This window comes from Sinocyclocheilus grahami, unplaced genomic scaffold (genome assembly GCF_001515645.1).
Source record: "Sinocyclocheilus grahami isolate Dianchi unplaced genomic scaffold, SAMN03320097.WGS_v1.1 scaffold266.1, whole genome shotgun sequence".
NCBI classification, from domain to species: domain Eukaryota; kingdom Metazoa; phylum Chordata; class Actinopteri; order Cypriniformes; family Cyprinidae; genus Sinocyclocheilus; species Sinocyclocheilus grahami.
The window spans coordinates 986,247-1,004,171 of record NW_015505445.1 but is presented as its reverse complement, the minus strand read 5'-3'; the positions used below and the strand labels follow the sequence as shown (position 1 = coordinate 1,004,171).

The following is a 17,925-nucleotide window of genomic DNA, read 5'->3' as shown; positions in this document are numbered from 1 at the left end:
ATTTACAAGTCCTCTGCTGTGGTCTCATGGGATAGTAAAGTGTGTAAACTGTTTTATAAAATGAAACATTTCAAATCAAGAATAATATAAAAAAAATAATGGTATCATAAACTGTGCTTCTTATACTCAGATAATGCACATTATTATTTTTAATTTTTTTTAAAAATTCTAATTCTGAACCATCTCCTCTCTGCCCTATACGGTGAAAAATATTTAGTGATAAAAAGACTTAAGAAACTCAGATGTTGAAAAGAACCACAGAAAAAAATTGCATTAGTGGTGCTGGTGGTTTTTCAAAACCCCTAACTCTTAAACATTAAACATCAGTGCATAAACATGAGCCACACCTTAGCAACCAAACAGCAATGCTCCTGCATCCAACCACAAAAACTAGCATTGTGATGGCAAGTTTTGCATATGCAAGTGCCAGTCATACTAAAATGAAATTATAAGCCTTCTGCTCACAGCAAGTACTCTTTATACTGTGTTTTAATTGCTTTCCTGTATTACCATACCATATTATTGTACAGTTAGTTACATTTTAGCTAGTATGTGTTTCAGCTGCTATTGCACTCCACAGTACTGAACACATTTACCACCACCATGATTGTGCAGCAATAAAGAAGTGTGAATCCTGAATCTGGACCTCATCCTCAAGACAATGACCTACCCAAGATGGGACAATTTAAGGGAGTGGTTTGCCTGCAGCGATCTTCCTTTTGACCCGGCAGCACGGGAAGAGCTGGAGGAGATCAGAATGATTTAGAGCTCTTCTCTTAGACGTGCTGACAAGGTTAGAGGGTCAACACAGACATTAACAGGTCAGTGTGTGGCCCACTTGGGGACAATTACTCCTGGCCACGGCTAAGTGGACACTTGATTGAACACGACAGTGCTGGGAATGCGCCATCCCTATAGATAACAATTCTAAGGACCATTTAGGATAAAAAGCCCTTGTGATACGCGCCTTTATGGCCCAAATTCATCTTTCTTTGCGCTTTTAAAAAAAGAATGTTGGCAGTGTGATCGAGGGGTTATTCTCTGGGCATGAGGAAGAGAAACATTAGAGAGCGCTTGCATCTTTTGATGCTTTCAAAGAGATCACAAAAGAGCAAATACAAGGTGAGGGGGTTGCTGGAGGAATACGTGAGATGGTTTATCTCAGTTTAGAAGATTGTTTCCTTATCATGCTGAGCCTGTTAATATGTATTTTGATTGTCTTGTTTAGGTTTATAGTCGATTACAAGCTGCGATATAATTAAATTCCAAAGGAGAATCCGCAACATTTACATTTTGATGATTGAGGTTATATGCACATCCAATTATTATTGCTGTTATTTGTAAAGTGCTAAAACAATCATTTTTACTGCCTGTAAAAAAATACAAAAAACAACACTGGTATCTTACAGTACAGAGAAGTGATTGCAAAATCAAATGCAAACAGACAGATTCAATCCTCCCACGACTTATTCCTCCCTTCACGCATATATTTAGAAAAGCCCAAACTGGACCCCTTTCTAGGCAAATTTCATAGGCACATTTATTAACCGACAATTTCTCTCAACAATTGATTTTTAATAAAACACCAATGATATGAAGGCATCTTAACAAACAAGAATATCCCCACCAACAATTTCTTTTTTGAGAAAGCACACTTTTGATAAAGCATTAAAAATGTTTCTTGAGCTGGAATTTGAATTAAATTGGTCACTCTGAAGTTCAAATGGAACAGTTTTGAATGGAAAACTTATTGAATTAAAATTGAAAGAGAATCAACTCATGTAATGCATTCTGCAAAATGAAGTGTTCCTGCATCATGGTCCAATTATTAAATATGATGAAATATATAAACTAAATACAAATCAATCTATTTTTCTCAATTTAAATTACAATTCTGTTTGCAGTTCAATTAAATCCATAAGCATCAAAAAGGCATTCTCAATTCAATTCTGAATTTGACAATCTTGGTATCTATGGGATCTAAATGCAACCAAAAATGTTCCGTTTGTTATACTATAACATTACAAAATGTCACAGATTGCCAAAAAAAAATTGTGACTTGCAGCTTCTTATGAGGAGAGCATATGATTGGTAAAAAAAATGCAAAATGAAAAGATCTTTGGTTGTTGTAAGCTGAGCTTGAATTGTAAAGGTTTTGGAGCTATGGATTGTTGGATTGTTTACTTAAGTCTTGACAGCAGAAAATCATCTCCACATTGTCCTACTCCTGCTGTCGGCCCAGGCAGCATTGATTACAGCTGTAGCATGTTAGGGGAGATGCAGAGGACACCGTTCACTTAAGCCAGGGCGCACACTTGAAAGAGTTTTGCCACAATTTTGCTGCTAAGACAAATTTCAAGAATCATAAGAAATTGCTTATGAAGGTACAGAGCAAAAGTTCTGATATTATCTAACACTTATTTGGCATTGCCAATAATATTGCATTACCATTTCAATTTTGTCATTAAAAATGTCAAAACGTGACAAGACTGATGTAGAACGACCAGTCAAAACTGTCAATTGTGACAAAGGTCTGAAAAGCCTTCACTAGGTTCATTTTGTACAATCTCACAAGCAACAATTGTACAGGACGGAAAAAAATTGCATAGCCACAGCCGTAGCGTATCTACCTACATGCCATAAAGTGTAAAAGTGTGGCAGAAAATAAAAGTGGTTGGGTTGGAAGGTGAAAGTGAGAAAAGGATGGACACACAGCAGAAAGAGAGGGAAAGAAAAAGATAGAATAATAAATAGATATCAAATGTGGATGCAGAGAGCGAAGTGAGGGAGTGAAATGAGAGAGAAAACTCCACAGCATTGTCTTCCACACCTCCTAAAAATAGAATTGTGTTCAAAAAGACCATAGAGCAAGAGAGAGGGGTGAAAAATCACTTATCCTAGTGCCCACTGGTCTATCCCATTGCTACAAGAACCCAACTACAGACATTTCCCTTTACCACAGCTCGCGCAAAGCAGAGGCACTTGGAAATGATGTACTCGCAGAAGGAAGTGAGCAGAGGAAGCATACATCTCCTCTTTTTACCTCTCTCCCCCTCCACCCTCATTAACTGGGCTCCTTTCCAATTCATTTAGGAAGCCCCGAGAGCCTGCCTTCCCCTGGAATTTACCGAAATGACACAACATTAGCAGATTTGCATATGTAAAATGGGTCAAGCAACAGGCACTCGCTGCTCAATTGACCTATTGCTTGTTGTGGCAAGCCGAGTTATTCCCGCGGAACAATTCTGTAACCAAGTGGGCGTCATGCAAGTGCCATCTGGGTAACACTTATTTAAGGCTGGCAGAAGTCCCATGGCAGCCCGCCTGGCGAGGAGGAGGAAAGGGGGAATAAATTGCATCATTTACTTGACATCCATTTGCCGTCGTGCCCGTTTAAAGCCCATGACTAAATAATTTGGTTACTCGACTGCCAGTTACCACTGTCATTCAAATTGTGCGGTGCACGCAACACATGGCAAGACTGTCAAACGCACTGATAAAGGGCAAGCCTGTGATGTTTAACCATGCGAAAATGCATCTCTGTAAGCATATTTACAACCGGCAATCTATTTTAAATAAAGACTTCTTCTAGAATGGTCCTATGTTACAATTATGACAACTCGTATTTATCCAAGCAAGCGGTTCAGAAATTGAAGAATACACCAGACTGGGATTGTAGAATACAGCAGGGTTTGGAGTACCATCTAAACTTACGGATGCAAATGATAGGAGGCACAGAATACACAATGAACAGAGTGGAACAGTAATTCTCAAGCTTTATAACTTATATGTTTTCTCTTTAGATGCCTCTGAATTCCCTTCGTTGAATTTTGGTTTGAATGTTAAAAAATGTACTCCATGATTTCTGCCTCCTCCACATTTAACTTTTAAAAGTTATGCTGATTGTTTTGAGTGTTTTTAATGCAAAACTGTGGTGACTAGACCAAAATGGGTTTTTAATGGCTCATATGGGTAACTAAAGAGTGGGGTGATGGACTGCCCTTGTAATAACAATAGATGCATATGTTATAGAAAACTATCAAAGATTATCATCCAATGCTGATGACCTCAAAATATATTCAAATATGGGCTGTTATATCAGTGGTTACCAAAAAAAAAAAAAAAAAATATGAGGGGGGGAAAAAAAGACCATGTAATTAGCATTGCGATCCCTTTTAAATGAAAAAGCTGGTGTAAAAGGAAAGCTCCGATAACACTTTAGAATAAGGAACACATTCACTATTAAAGTGCCCTTATTATGCCATTTGGAATATTGTCTTTTATGCAGTGTGTAATGTAGTTGTATGCATGCAAACGATCAGCAAAGTTGTAAAGTCGAAAGTGCACAATAAACAAAGTTATTGCCTCCCAAAAAGAAAGAATCGTCTCTAAACAGCCCGAACGAGTCGTTAGTCATTCGAATCCCATTTCCGTGATGGCTACACATCACTGGGTAACACATTTGCATAATGCCTGCTAGAGCCCAACCGATATGGGTTTTTTTGGGGGCCGATGCCGATATTAGGGAGCAAAAAAAAATACCGATATCGATATATCAGCCTATATTCTTTATGTGTAGGCTATATTATAGTACAGTATATTCAAATGTTTGGACACACTTCCCATTCGTGTGTCCGAACTTTTGACTGGTACTGTATATAGAATACAGTATATAGCCTACAGAATATATATACATAAACACATTTTTTGCAATGATAACTCAAATGTGGTGATCAAACACGTATAATGATGTGACAAACATAGGCCTATGTAGTACAGGCAGGGTATTTAACAATAAACTTTATTATTCAAAATGAGTCTGACATCAGTGCACATAAAGGATTAGTTCACTTCTGAATTAAAATTCTCATAATTTTCTCACTCCCATGTCATCCAAGATGTTCATGTCTTTCTTTCTTCAGTCGAAAAGAAATTAAGGTTTTTGAGGAAAACATTCCAGGGTTTTTCTCTATATAGTGGACTTCAGTGAGGTTCACTGGGTGGAAGGTCCAAATGGCAGATTCAGTGCAGCTTCAAAGTGTTCTACACGATCCCAGACGAGGAATAAGGGTCTTATCTGGCGGAATGATTGGTCATTTCCTAAAAAAAAAAAAAGAAAAATGTATATACTTTAACCTCAAACGCTCGTCTTGTCTAATTCTGCGTGAACTCTGTGCATTCCGGTTCATGACAGTTAGGGTATATCGAAAAACTCCCATCTCATTTTCTCCTCCAACTTCAAAATCATTTTAAATCGCCCTACATGGCTGTTTTACCGTTTTGTTTTAAAGGGGTTTGACCTTCTTTGCACGTTCACTTTGTAAACACTGGGTCGGTACTTCTGCAGCGATGTAGGATGATTTTGAAGTTGGAGGAGAAAATGAGATAGGAGTTTTTCGACCTACCCTAACTGTTTCGAATGAGACTGCACAGAGTGCGCATGTGCATTGCAGAGCTACACAAGACAAGCGTTTGAGGTTAAAAAGTATATAATTTTTATTCTTTTTTTAGAAAATGACAGATCGTTTCGCGGTAAGACCCTTCTTCCTTGTCTGGGATCGTGTAGAACGCTTTGAAGCTGCACTGAAGCTGCAATTTGGACCTTCCACCCAGTGAACCCCACTGAAGTCCACTATATAGAGAAAAACCCTGGAATGTTTTCCTCAAAAACTTAATTTCTTTTCAACTGAAGAAAGAAAGACATGAACATCTTGGATGACATGGGGGTGAGCAAATTATGAGGAAATTTTGATTCAGAAGTAAACTAATCCTTTAATAGTAAACTTCACTTCCCTTATTATAAATAACTTAACACAAATGGAACAAAATATATACAGTGCTGCTTGGAAGTTTGTTAACCTTTTAGAATTTTCTATATTTCTGCATAAGTATGACCCAAAACATAATTAGATTTTCACACAAATCCTGAAAGTAGAGAAGAGAATCCAATCAAACAAAGAGACAAATATAAATACTTTGTCATTTATTTATTGAGAAAAATTATCCGGTGTTAAATATTTGGCAAAAGTTAAATAGTGGCAAAAGTATGTGAATCTTTGCTTTCAGTATCTGGTGTGACCCCTTTTTGCAGCAATAACTGCAAGTAACGTTTCTTGTACCTGCTGATCAGTCCTGCACAACGGCTTGTAGGAATTTTAGCCCATTCCTCAGTACAGAACCACTTCAACTCTGTGATGTTGGTGGGTTTCCTCCTATGAACTGCTTGCTTCAGGTCCTTCCACAAAATTTCAATTGGATTAAGGTCCAGAATTTGACTCAGTCATTCCAAAACATTAACTTTGTTCTTCTTTAACCATTCTTTGGTAGACTTGTGTGCTTGGGGTCGTTGTCTTGCTGCATGACCAACTTTCTCTTGAGATTCAGTTCTCGGACAGATGCCCTGACATTTTCCTTCAGAATTTGCTGGTATAATTCAGAACTCAATGTTCCATCAATGATGGCAAGCCGTCCTGGACCAGATGCAGCAAAACAGGCCCAAACCATGATACTAACACCACCATGTTTTACAGATAGGATAATGTTCTTATGCTGGAATGCAGTGTTTTCTTTCTCCAAACATAACACTGCTCATTTAAACCAAAATGTTCTATTTTGGTCTCATCCATCCACAAAACACGTCTCCAATATTCCTCTGGCTTGTCCACATGATCTTTAGCAAACTGCAGATGGGCAGCAATGTTCTTTTTGGAGAGCAGTGGCTTTCTTCTTGCGACTCTGCCATGGACACCATGGTTGTTCAGTGTTCTCCTGATGATGGGCTCATAAACATTAATATTAGCCAATGTGAGAAAGGCCTTTAGTTGCTTAGAAGTTAGCCTGCAGTCCTTTGAAACCTAGTGGACTTTTACACATCTTGCTTTTAGAGTGATCTTTGTTGGTGGACCACTCCTGGGGAGGGTAACAGTGGTCTTGAATTTGATTTTGGTCTGACTGTGGATTGGTGGAGTCAAAACTCTTTAGAGATGGCTTTGAATCCTTTTCTAGCCTGATGAGCAACACCAACTCTTTTTCTGAGGTCCTCAGAGATCTCATTTGTTTGTGCCACGATACACTTCCACAAACATGACCAAACTTTGATAGATCCCTGTTCTTTAAATAAAACAGGGCACACACTGATACCTGATAGTCATCTCACTGATTAAAAACACCTCTGAACAGATGGACTCTAATTTCACCTTCAAATTAACAGCTAATTTTTGTAATTATTTTATCTTTGTTATTAAAAAATAAGAACAAAGATACACATTACAAATACACATAATATACAAATAATACAAACAGCGCTTTATTTTTCAGGTGCAGTAGGTGTATTTAGCAACATTCAAGAAACTGAATTAACAAATATAAATATAAAACACTATATACACAATATTCTTCAGTTATACATTGATTCTTATTAAAGCAACTGTATCAAATTTCTTCAGTCAAGAGCAGTGAGTGATTTTTCTCTTTGTGTTTTGTTGTTTTATTAACATTAAAGAGACAGTTCACCCAAAAATGAAAATGATGTCATCATTTACTCACTCTCAAGTTGTTTTAAACGTGAAGTTGCTTTCTTCTGTTGAACATAAATGTTATTTTGAAGAATGTGGGTAACCAAACAGTTGCTGGTCCCCAATGACTTCCATAGTATTTTTCCCACTATCAAAGTCAATGGGGACCAGCAACTGTTTGGTTATCCACATTCTTCAAAATATTTTCTTTTGTGTTCAGCACAAGAAAAAAATTAATACAGGTTTGGGACAACCTGTATTTTGACAGAATTAGCGCAATCATACGCGAAAGATATGCAAATAATGTACTTTTGTGATTGCAAATAAGTGCAGTGTCCTGTGAATATAACTCTACCACTGAGCTAACATTTGATGTGAATGTATGTCGCGTTGTACAGTATATTGAGACAGAGGCGCCAGAACTGCATCTGATGTACACTGTAGCATGATATTTCTTTAAAAGCAGATCACAGAGATATTTTAATCATCCACGATCAAAATTCGTCATATCGCACACCCCTACAGTGGTTTTGTTTTTGATGGTAATGCGCCACCGAATACACAGTAAATGGAAGAGAGGGGTGAGCAGTAGCTCATTATCATTAAAAGAGACATGCTCCGAAATGGCTCGCTATGTACAATTCTTTTTCACAAGGTAAAAAGGGTGTTGTTTTAGGGGGCGTTTACATATTGCATCGATTGTGCGCTCAAGTTCGTTATTTCAAATGTAGATGCACGGCAAGTGCGTGCAAATAGAGAGCGATGCGGTCGTGACGCGCATAAGGTGCAACATGCAAAATTTTTTCATTCGCCGGAGCGAGATAAAAACAAAGTTTTCAGAGTGGAGCGAGCACACCGCAGGTCATGTGACAAGAACCAACCAATCACCTTTCCGTAACAACATTGAAATCTCAGACAAGATGGAGGAACAGCTGATTATAGCTGTACATGGATAGCCATTTTTAAATAGGACTAAATTTAGTAGCAGAGCTACTGCAAGCGATTTTCAGTGCTGGAAATCCATTTATCCTTTGCTGAAACTTCTGCGTCATCATGGAGAGTGCAGGTCACGATTGCTTAGCAACGGCAGATGCCACGGGTGCACAGGCTCACAAGTTCTCAAGTGTTTTGGAAAGAGGGAGAAAGTGGTGCGACTAGTGTTTTCCACGCGATTTTAGGCACAACATGTGAACGGCCTCTTACACGACCATTGAGGAATTTTAACTGAAGTGTTACAGACATTTCATGAAGACCCTAAAGAATCATACCAACAAAATGGGCATCCAATGTCCCCTTTAAAATAATGTGTTACCGAAGTTCCTTACTGTTTCAGGAGGTAAAGTGACAGGTGATTGTAGGCTGTACGTAAAAAATCCCTTTAGTCTTGGTGAGGTGCCTGAAACCACAAATACAGTATGCAGTCAATATGGCAGGTCTTATGGATATGAATTGTTTTTTGTGACTTTACTATCAATCAAGGAAGTTTAATTTGCTGTAACCATTGCGCTAAATCATAGAAAACTAAAATTGTATTATACCAGCAAACTGCAAGCGATAAACACTCCTGAAAGTATCCATTCAATCACTGTCAACAATTGTATATCAAGTACACAGAAATGCACTCAAAATTCCCATCTTGCTGCTCTATAATATTAAATGAAAATATTGATTCTCTCATTTTCCAACTTTGAAGTTCACTCGGCAATGCCAACTGATCAATCCGCGATCTTCAGAAGATCGTACATTATGCTCATTCATAACATCAAAATGCTTTTAGAGAAATATCCAGTAATCCCCAAGAACATTTCTCAGGCCTCTTTCTCAACACTCATATGGCTTTGCTCTGCACTAGAAAAAAAAAACAAAAGAACCAACAAATGGTGCTTAATTGTTACAGAGTTAGATTTTTTTCTTCTTCTTTAGAGCTTGGATATCACCACCTGTTTGACTAAGTACGTATAAAGACAGCATTTGGATTTTTGACAAGAACTTTCTGAACTTTAAATAATGTTGTCATGGCATTTCAGTAAACATTTCAATTTGCTTGGGTAAACTGGCGCACAATGAGCGAAACCACATGTATGGCAACTCCTGGACACAACAGCGTGTCAGAAGCACAAAAACTCAGCATGTTTTCCAGCCTTGAGAGCATGTCAAGCTCAGACTGGGCTGTGTCCAAGAGCTGCAAGGAGCATTTTTCAAACAGCTTCTTGAAGTAAGGTGACAATGACTCAAACCGATTCACTTTCAGTTGGTTTCTCATAGCAGCAAGCAAAAAAAGGCTGTACGTATTCACTTTCATGTGAATGAGGCAGGAGTTGAGCACTGAGCGTTGAACGTTTAAGATAATTGCCGCGCTTTCATAATGATCTATCCGATAAAGCCTTACATATATCAAATAAACAAGCAGCAACACGTCAATTAAGACCACCCGAATTGCTTCGAAGTTCAAACCAGCAAATAGGCCAAAATTTTGATATAAACACACATACAGATGTAAACAGAAGATCAAAGAAAAGATCCATCGTGTTTTGCCTTTGAATTCATTTGAACAATCAATTGGGGAAAAAAATTAACCTTCTCGCAAAACTAATTAACATGTATGCTATGATAAGGTAATTAGTACTCGAGCCAGTTTCCTGATTAAGCATACTCTAATTGAGAGCATGCTGCTATTGAGAGGGAAGAAAAACTCAATTCCCTTGGAGGGCACTTAAACGATGTCCCTTTCACAAACACGTAAGCAGAGACAAAACAACTCTAAGGCTGGGACAAAATGCACATTAATTACCAATCAACAATATTGGCAACTACTCTATCCTTTCTCAAACATGTTTCTTCACTATTTATGCTTTTTAAAGAATATTTTCACAGTGTTCAGAACTTATTACTCTGATGTGTTGAAGTATAAATAAATAAATATCAATAATAATAAAATACTAAAACATTCTATTTACACCATGAGTCAAAAGTTTGGAATATTTTTTTTTATGTTTTTGTAAAAAGGTTTCTTATGCTCAGCAAGGCTGCATTAATTTTATCAAAAAAATTCCATGTAAATATTTTTTAAAATGTAATTAATTGTGATGGCAAAGTTGAATTTTTAGCAGCTATTACTCCAGTCTTCCATATATATATATGGTCCACAAAACCAATCTTAAGTAGCTGGGGTATTTTTTAGCAATAGCCAAAAAAAACATTGTATGGGTCAACATTATCGATTTTTCTTTTATGCCAAAAATAATTCATGTTTCATGAAGATATATTGTAAATTTCATACTGTAAATATATCAAAACTTAATTTTTGATTAGTAATATGCATTGCTAAGAACTTCATTTGGACAACTTTAAAGGCGATTTAGATTTTTTTTGCACCCTCAGATTTCAAATAGTTGTATCTCGGCCAAATATTGTCAGATCCTAATAAACCATACATCAATGGAAAGTTTATTTATTCGGCTTTCAGATGATGTCAATTAAGACTGGTTTTGTGGTCCAGGGTCACATATGAATAAAATATTTTTAAAAAACATAGAAATCACATACATTTCTAACATATTTAATTTTAGCCATTCATCATATTTTCTTTGTGGCCAGCGAAAATGTTGCCAGAACAAGCTACAAGGAATTGCTTTGTAATTCAGTTTGCTTTAATTTCAGAAGTGCAAGACTGAGTACCAGAGAGGTTACAATGAGTAAATTCTGTACTGACTCGGTGAAAAACACTGGTGTGAAGGTCCCCACAGCCAGCTGAGTTCATAGATTAAAACATATGGCTCAGAGTTTCTCAACTTGTGCATGGCTTACATCTGTTGATCATGTGCATGTGTTTTTATGCCTTTCAAACATATACATTTGGACTTCAAAAATGTTGCTGTTAAATCTGATCATTTAAATGCCACGGTGATGTTATCAAGCTGATGGAAGTTTTATCAACATTTTAAAAGTGACAGTCTTGAAAACATCAGATAAAATAGTATAAAATATTTAAAACATGCCATTGTTTTCCAGTAAAAGTGAGATTATGAATCTGTTTTATGGAGTCATATAACATAAGCTGCAATTTCCTGATATCAATGCAATATAAGTTATTTATAAATAAATAAATACTATTTTATAGAAAACATTTTGTTTTCTGTCACATAATAAGAATAATATATATATATATATATATATATACACAAAATAAATATATCAGATTAATTAATTTTTATGGGTAAAAATCTGAGTTAGTGGGTCAACTGGTCCAGAAGCAAATAAACTTTACTACTGAACCCTACCTCTTGCATATTACAGAACATGAGAAATCACAAGAAAACAACTGTATGCAGTTCTTATATGCTGCAGCTTTTCCGGTTGTTTCCTTTAGAACTGAATTAGAAATATGAATGGCAATTTTTGCAAAGAAAACGTCTGGGAAGTATCTTTGCACATTATGTATGACATAAAGGTCTACAAATCCAGTGATTCTAATTCCTAGAAAGATCAGCCTCCTATTGCTTAGGGATTCGCTGTACATTTCAGGAGTCCAAGCATTGGCTGCTGCTCTTCAGCTCTTCGGGGCTAGATCAGTGAGAAACTGATCCAACGAGCTGATCCCAGCTCAGCTGTCAACTTCACAGCTGGCATAAAGGGACTTGTGAGTATCACACCATTTTAACATTTAATCCAGCCTCTAATCCAATCCATTTGGATTTACAATCCAATAAAAGGACAACCAGGATGACTAGGGCTATAAATCAACTATTTCAATGGTAACAAATCAGTGAGCTCTTACTGTACAGAGAGAGTCTTGATCATTAAAACATTTTATCATTGATTCAAACTCTTTTCATTCAATTTTAGTACACCGTTTTGAATAGACATACACTTCCAGTCAAACATTTAGACACACCTGAATTAATTAAAATTTCCCATGATCTTAAACATATTTGATCTAAAGGCTCATGCTTAAATAATTTAAATTAGTTTAGCAGATAAATATAAATTACGCTACACATAAAAATCAATTAGCAGACAGCGGAGGAAAAGCAGCGGTCAAATGTCCAGGATTAAAAGAAAAACTTTTATTTCATTTAAAAAGCATCCCAGCTGGAATCTAAACAAAGGGTGGTAAATGTGAAGATTCTTAAATATAATTTATCCTTTTTGGTCACTATAATGCCATACTTCCATTAGTGTTTTTTTAATTATTATTTTAAAATATGAAAAATAAATAAATAAATAATCCAAACTTTTGACTGACAGTGTATAAGTAAATAAATAATTAAATAATTTGTAAATATGTGTGTCAAACTTTTGACTGGTAGTAAATAAATAAATAAATAAATATTGAATGAAATGAAATGAATATATATATATATATATATATAAATCACAAAAAGATGTGTCCAAACGTCTGACTGGCACTGTATAATATAAATATAATATGATGAAATATAAATAATATAAATATATAAATAAATATAATATGATAAAATATAAAATGGCACTTTCATTGTCAATTTAATTTAAGTTTAAGTCCATCTACACATTTGCAGCAAAAAAAAAAAAAAAAATTGTATTCACTGGGAGAGATATTTAAAAAGTAAAAAAAGTGACAACTTCCAGTCAACTATAATAATTAACTATAATTTTTAACTGCCTTCAAATATGCAAATGATAAAGTACTTGGTTTCCTCGGTGTGACAACAACAAGCTATAATTAACTCGTATTGTCGAATTAACTCCTATAACTAAACAACGTATTGCCGCACATTGACAGCGTCCAGAGTTGCCGTAGAAACAAGAAGCTGGCTGCATCCTCAACCAAAGCCATCCAGTGTCTGGCCAATGGCCTGCCTTTCCAGTCAGGCAACCCAGCATGAACGCCACACGGTAAAGAGGGACAACAGCTGCCCGAACACACAGCAAGACACGGGACGCAGCAACCTCTATCCCACGTTATGATCCAGACATCACAACTTCATGCATTATTCGGCAGGCTGTCTATAACCTCTACGATTCTCAGATTACAGTACCTCAGCGAAGCAATATGTTAATAACCTTTCTGTGCCATAACCACCACACACATCTGAGTCATCATGCTCTTTTGCAAGATTGCGAGTAAATCTGAAAATACCAGTTCTAGAATGCAAAATTTGCATGCTTTTCCTGTAATAAAATGACAAAGCAACATTTTGCACAAATCTATTTTTGGGAAACTTTATATGAAAAATGTTTGAATGGAGGCACAAGATTTGCATTTTTCTCTACAGGTAGTTAGTAAGCACAGTAGTGAAATAACGTGAGAAATAACTCCGGCTCTCCTGCCATTGAGTGCCAAGGCCAAAAAGTTGCAAAGAAAAGCTCAGCCAGTGCTTTTAATCCAGAGGTCCATTTCTGCATAAATGAGCACACAAACTCCAGTGCCTGTTCAAACAGTCTCTTTCTCTCTCCTTCCCTCCTTCTCTTTGTCTCTCCCTCTCAGGCAGCTCATGATAACGGCCCAGCAGCAGCACTGTTTGATCTCCAGTGTTTTCCTTAATCTGGGTTGTCAAGGTTCGCTTGTTGGAGGCTGTTTACTTTACTTCTGCTTATATAAAAATTTTTTTTTAAAAAGCATTCTTTTTTTTGTATTCTCCTTCCCTCAGACAATGACTAATCCAAAGAACTGAGCCGTACCAACGCTGGGTGTTAAAGCTGCTGCTGCTTCCTTTTTTAAAGTGCGATCTTAAAATACGTTTAAAAGTGACATTTATGAGAATCGATAAGAAAAAATGGCAATGGTAAATAATACAATTAATGTTTAGCAAATTCAATTTGTACCTTTTTTATTACACACATAGTAATAATAATATACCTTCACACACAAATGCAAAAAGCGAAATTTCTTATTCCTTGCCATTTCCAAAATTTAAAAAAAGCTGCATTAAATGATTTACATGTGGATCCATTTAGTGTGTGTGTTTATACAAATGTATAACATTGTAATATATGTAAAAATGTATGGCTATGTATCTATGGTACATTTTTCTGTTTGTTTAATTTGTAAATGTTAAAAAAAACAACCAAATATATAAATGTAATATATATATATATTTTTTTTTTTTTTTTAATTTTTTTTTTTTTAAAGAGAGATGAACAATAATGGGACCAAATATAGTATTATGTGAAGAAAACTTAAGGTCTATTATAAATAAATGTAAACTGTTAAAAGTTAAACTGTCATTTTACGAAAAGAAAAGTGCTACTTTTATTCTGTTCAAGTGCACAAGGACTGCATCCGTTTAAAAGTTTCTGTCCTCCACTTTTTGTAACTTTTGCTAGACTGTTATGATTGTATTTATAGTAAATGTATTTATCCATCTGTTACTTATCTCAAACTCCGAAAGTACAAGCAGTAAGGCACATTTAACTCTGAGATTTGTTACGACACAATTATGGTGACAGCTAATTTCACCAGAACTACACTTAAGCTGTGTCTCAAACCCTGAGACGTGACAACATTTATGGAATTGAACGGTCGGTATCCGTCATGCTCAAAAAGCTGTCTAGCTAGGCAGCTTACTAGGTTTTGAAACACAGCCGACTCTTGCTGAAGTAACTTAATTCTGAAATCTGCTGCTCTCAATTCCGTAGCCCAACCGGATGATACACTGCAATTAACTTTTTTAATTCACGGAAACATTTTTTGCGATATTCTGAACAGTTTTCGTACGCATTAATAATGTTGTATTTAATTCCAAAAAAGGGATGCACCAGTATAAGTTTTTTTTATGGTTGAGGGAACACGTGTGGAAAAGTCCCCTATACAACACTGTATCGCCGAAAGAAATCTCGGCTCGCGAACTTTTACGCCGTCAACACAGCGATTCCAATACATCGTTTTTACGCGTCTCGCCACGCCAGAGCTGTCACACATATGTAGCGATACAATGTTGTTTCTACAAAAAAAACTTAACACCGTAACAACTTGCTAGCCACAGAGCTAACTTCTGAAAAAGTACTTGAAGACTGAAAATAAAATGAATCCCCCGGGCTGCCGTTATTAGACACGCGACCGATAATGCTGTTTGTTAATTTGCTTATTACACCATTAAAAACAATAAGGCAACAATTAGATAACAAAGGCAAACTGTCCATATGCCCTAAAATGTTGCAGAATGCTGGAGGAGAATGAACTTACCGGGGTTTGACAGAGACGCGGAAATTTGTGCGCGATAACAAATTAAACTCTTCACGCGATCTTGTATATCATGAGCGCGTGCTATAAACGTACTGTAAATAACCAACAAATATATCACTCCGCCAGCGGCACTAACTTCAGCTGCAAACACTGTACTGGGAACAACGCCGCCGTTTCGAGCCCGGTTTACACCGCCTTTCTCCACGGAGCTGCTTCGGATGATATTACACTTTATCGCGTGTTGTACACACACAGAAAAGAGAGAGAATCGCGGATTTGGATGTTGTTATTTTGTTAAGTTGTACGCCCGTGACGTCACATCCACCTGCTGGGTAAACAACACTCATGCAGATCTTTGCGCTGCAAAACAAAAGCGTGTCAAAAAGTCACACTTTTTTTGTTGTTGTTTTTTGTTTTTTTACCAGACGACGCATGACACTTTTTTTTTTTTGCTAGTTAGTTTGGTAATTGCAACTGATGTAAAACTGTCTTCTTTTCCTAGAAATTGTCCAATGAAGCAAGACAAGGTGGGGGTGAAAGTTCAGGAGAAGGACAACCCATAAGAAAGGAAGTGCAGTTAGTGTGAGGATTTAATAGTAGTCGAAATATCTGCATACAAAGTGAAAGCCCAGTAACCGCTCAGTGCTTATAACCAGATTTAGGCTGAATTCACAGTTCACATAATAGTATAATATTCATAATATAATATTCACTTAACTTTCCTTGGCCTAATAAATAAGGGTAGTTGACATATGTAAAACATGGAGATTTTACATGTATTTAAAAGGGAAAGGGTGTTTATATATATATATATAGATACATTATATTATAGATAGATAGATAGATAGACAGACAGACAGACAGACAGACAGACAGACAAGACAGACAGACAGACAGACAGACAGACAGACTGACAGACCGACAGATAGACAAGACAGACAGATAGACAAGACAGACAGACTGACAGACAGACAGATAGACAAGACAGACAAGACAGACAGATAGACAAGACAGACAGACAAGACAGACAGACAGACAGAAAGATAGATAGACAGACAGACAGACAATACAGACAGACAGACAGACAGATAGACAAGACAGACAGACAGACAGATAGACAGACAGATAGACAAGACAGACAGATAGACAGACTGACAGACAGACAAGACAGACAGACAGACAGATAGACAAGACAGACAGACAGACAGAAAGACAGACAGACAGACAAGACAGACAGACAGACAGATAGACAGACAGATAGACAAGACAGACAGATAGACAGACTGACAGACAGACAGACAGATGGACAGACAGACAGATAGACAAGACAGACAGATAAGACAGACAGACAGACAGATAGACAATACAGACAGAGAAGACAGACAACACAGACAGACAGATAGACAAGACAGACAGACAGACAGATCGACAGACAGACAGACTGACAGACAGATAGACAGACAAGACAGACAGACAGACAGATAGACAAGACAGACAGACAGACAGATAGACAAGACAGACAGACAGACAGACAGATAGACAGACAAGATAGATAGACAAGACAGACAGACAGATAGATAGACAGACAGATAGACAAGACAGACAGACAGACAGACAGACAGACAGACAGATAGACAAGACAGACAGATAGACAAGAAAGACAAGACAGACAGACAGACAGAAAGATAGATAGACAGACAGACAATACAGACAGATAGACAGACAGAGAGACAAGACAGAAAGATAGATAGACAGACAGACAATACAGACAGACAGACAGATAGACAAGACAGACAGACAGATAGACAGACAGAGAGACAAGACCGACAGACAGACAGATAGACAAGACCGACAGACAGACAGATAGACAGACTGACAGACAGACAGATGGACAGACTGACAGACAGACAGACAGATAGACAAGACAGACAGATAGACAGACAGACAAGACAGACAGACAGACAGATAGACAAGACAGACAGATAGATAGACAGACAAGACAGACAGACAAGACAGACAGATAGACAGACAGACAGACAGATGGACAGACTGACAGACAGACGGACAGACTGACAGACAGACAGATAGACAAGACAGACAGATAGACAGACAGACAAGACAGACAGATAGACAAGACAGACAGATAGATAGACAGACAGACAGACTGACAGACAGACAGATAGACAGACAGACAAGACAGACAGATAGACAGACAGACAAGACAGACAGATAGACAGACAGACA

General features: G+C 36.9%; 1 protein-coding gene across 1 annotated transcript in view; it reads right to left on the bottom strand.

The window, feature by feature from the left end:
- LOC107599416 (forkhead box protein P1-B-like) overlaps window positions 1-15,922 on the bottom strand; it is a 205,696-nt gene extending 189,774 nt beyond the window's left edge. The window contains exons 1-2 of the mRNA XM_016290997.1: window positions 15,682-15,922; window positions 8,840-8,910 (exon numbers count right to left, since the gene is read on the bottom strand). The gene's annotated coding sequence lies outside the window, so the exon portion shown is untranslated. The remainder of the gene's footprint in view (window positions 1-8,839; window positions 8,911-15,681) is intronic.
- Window positions 15,923-17,925: the final 2,003 nt, after the last annotated feature.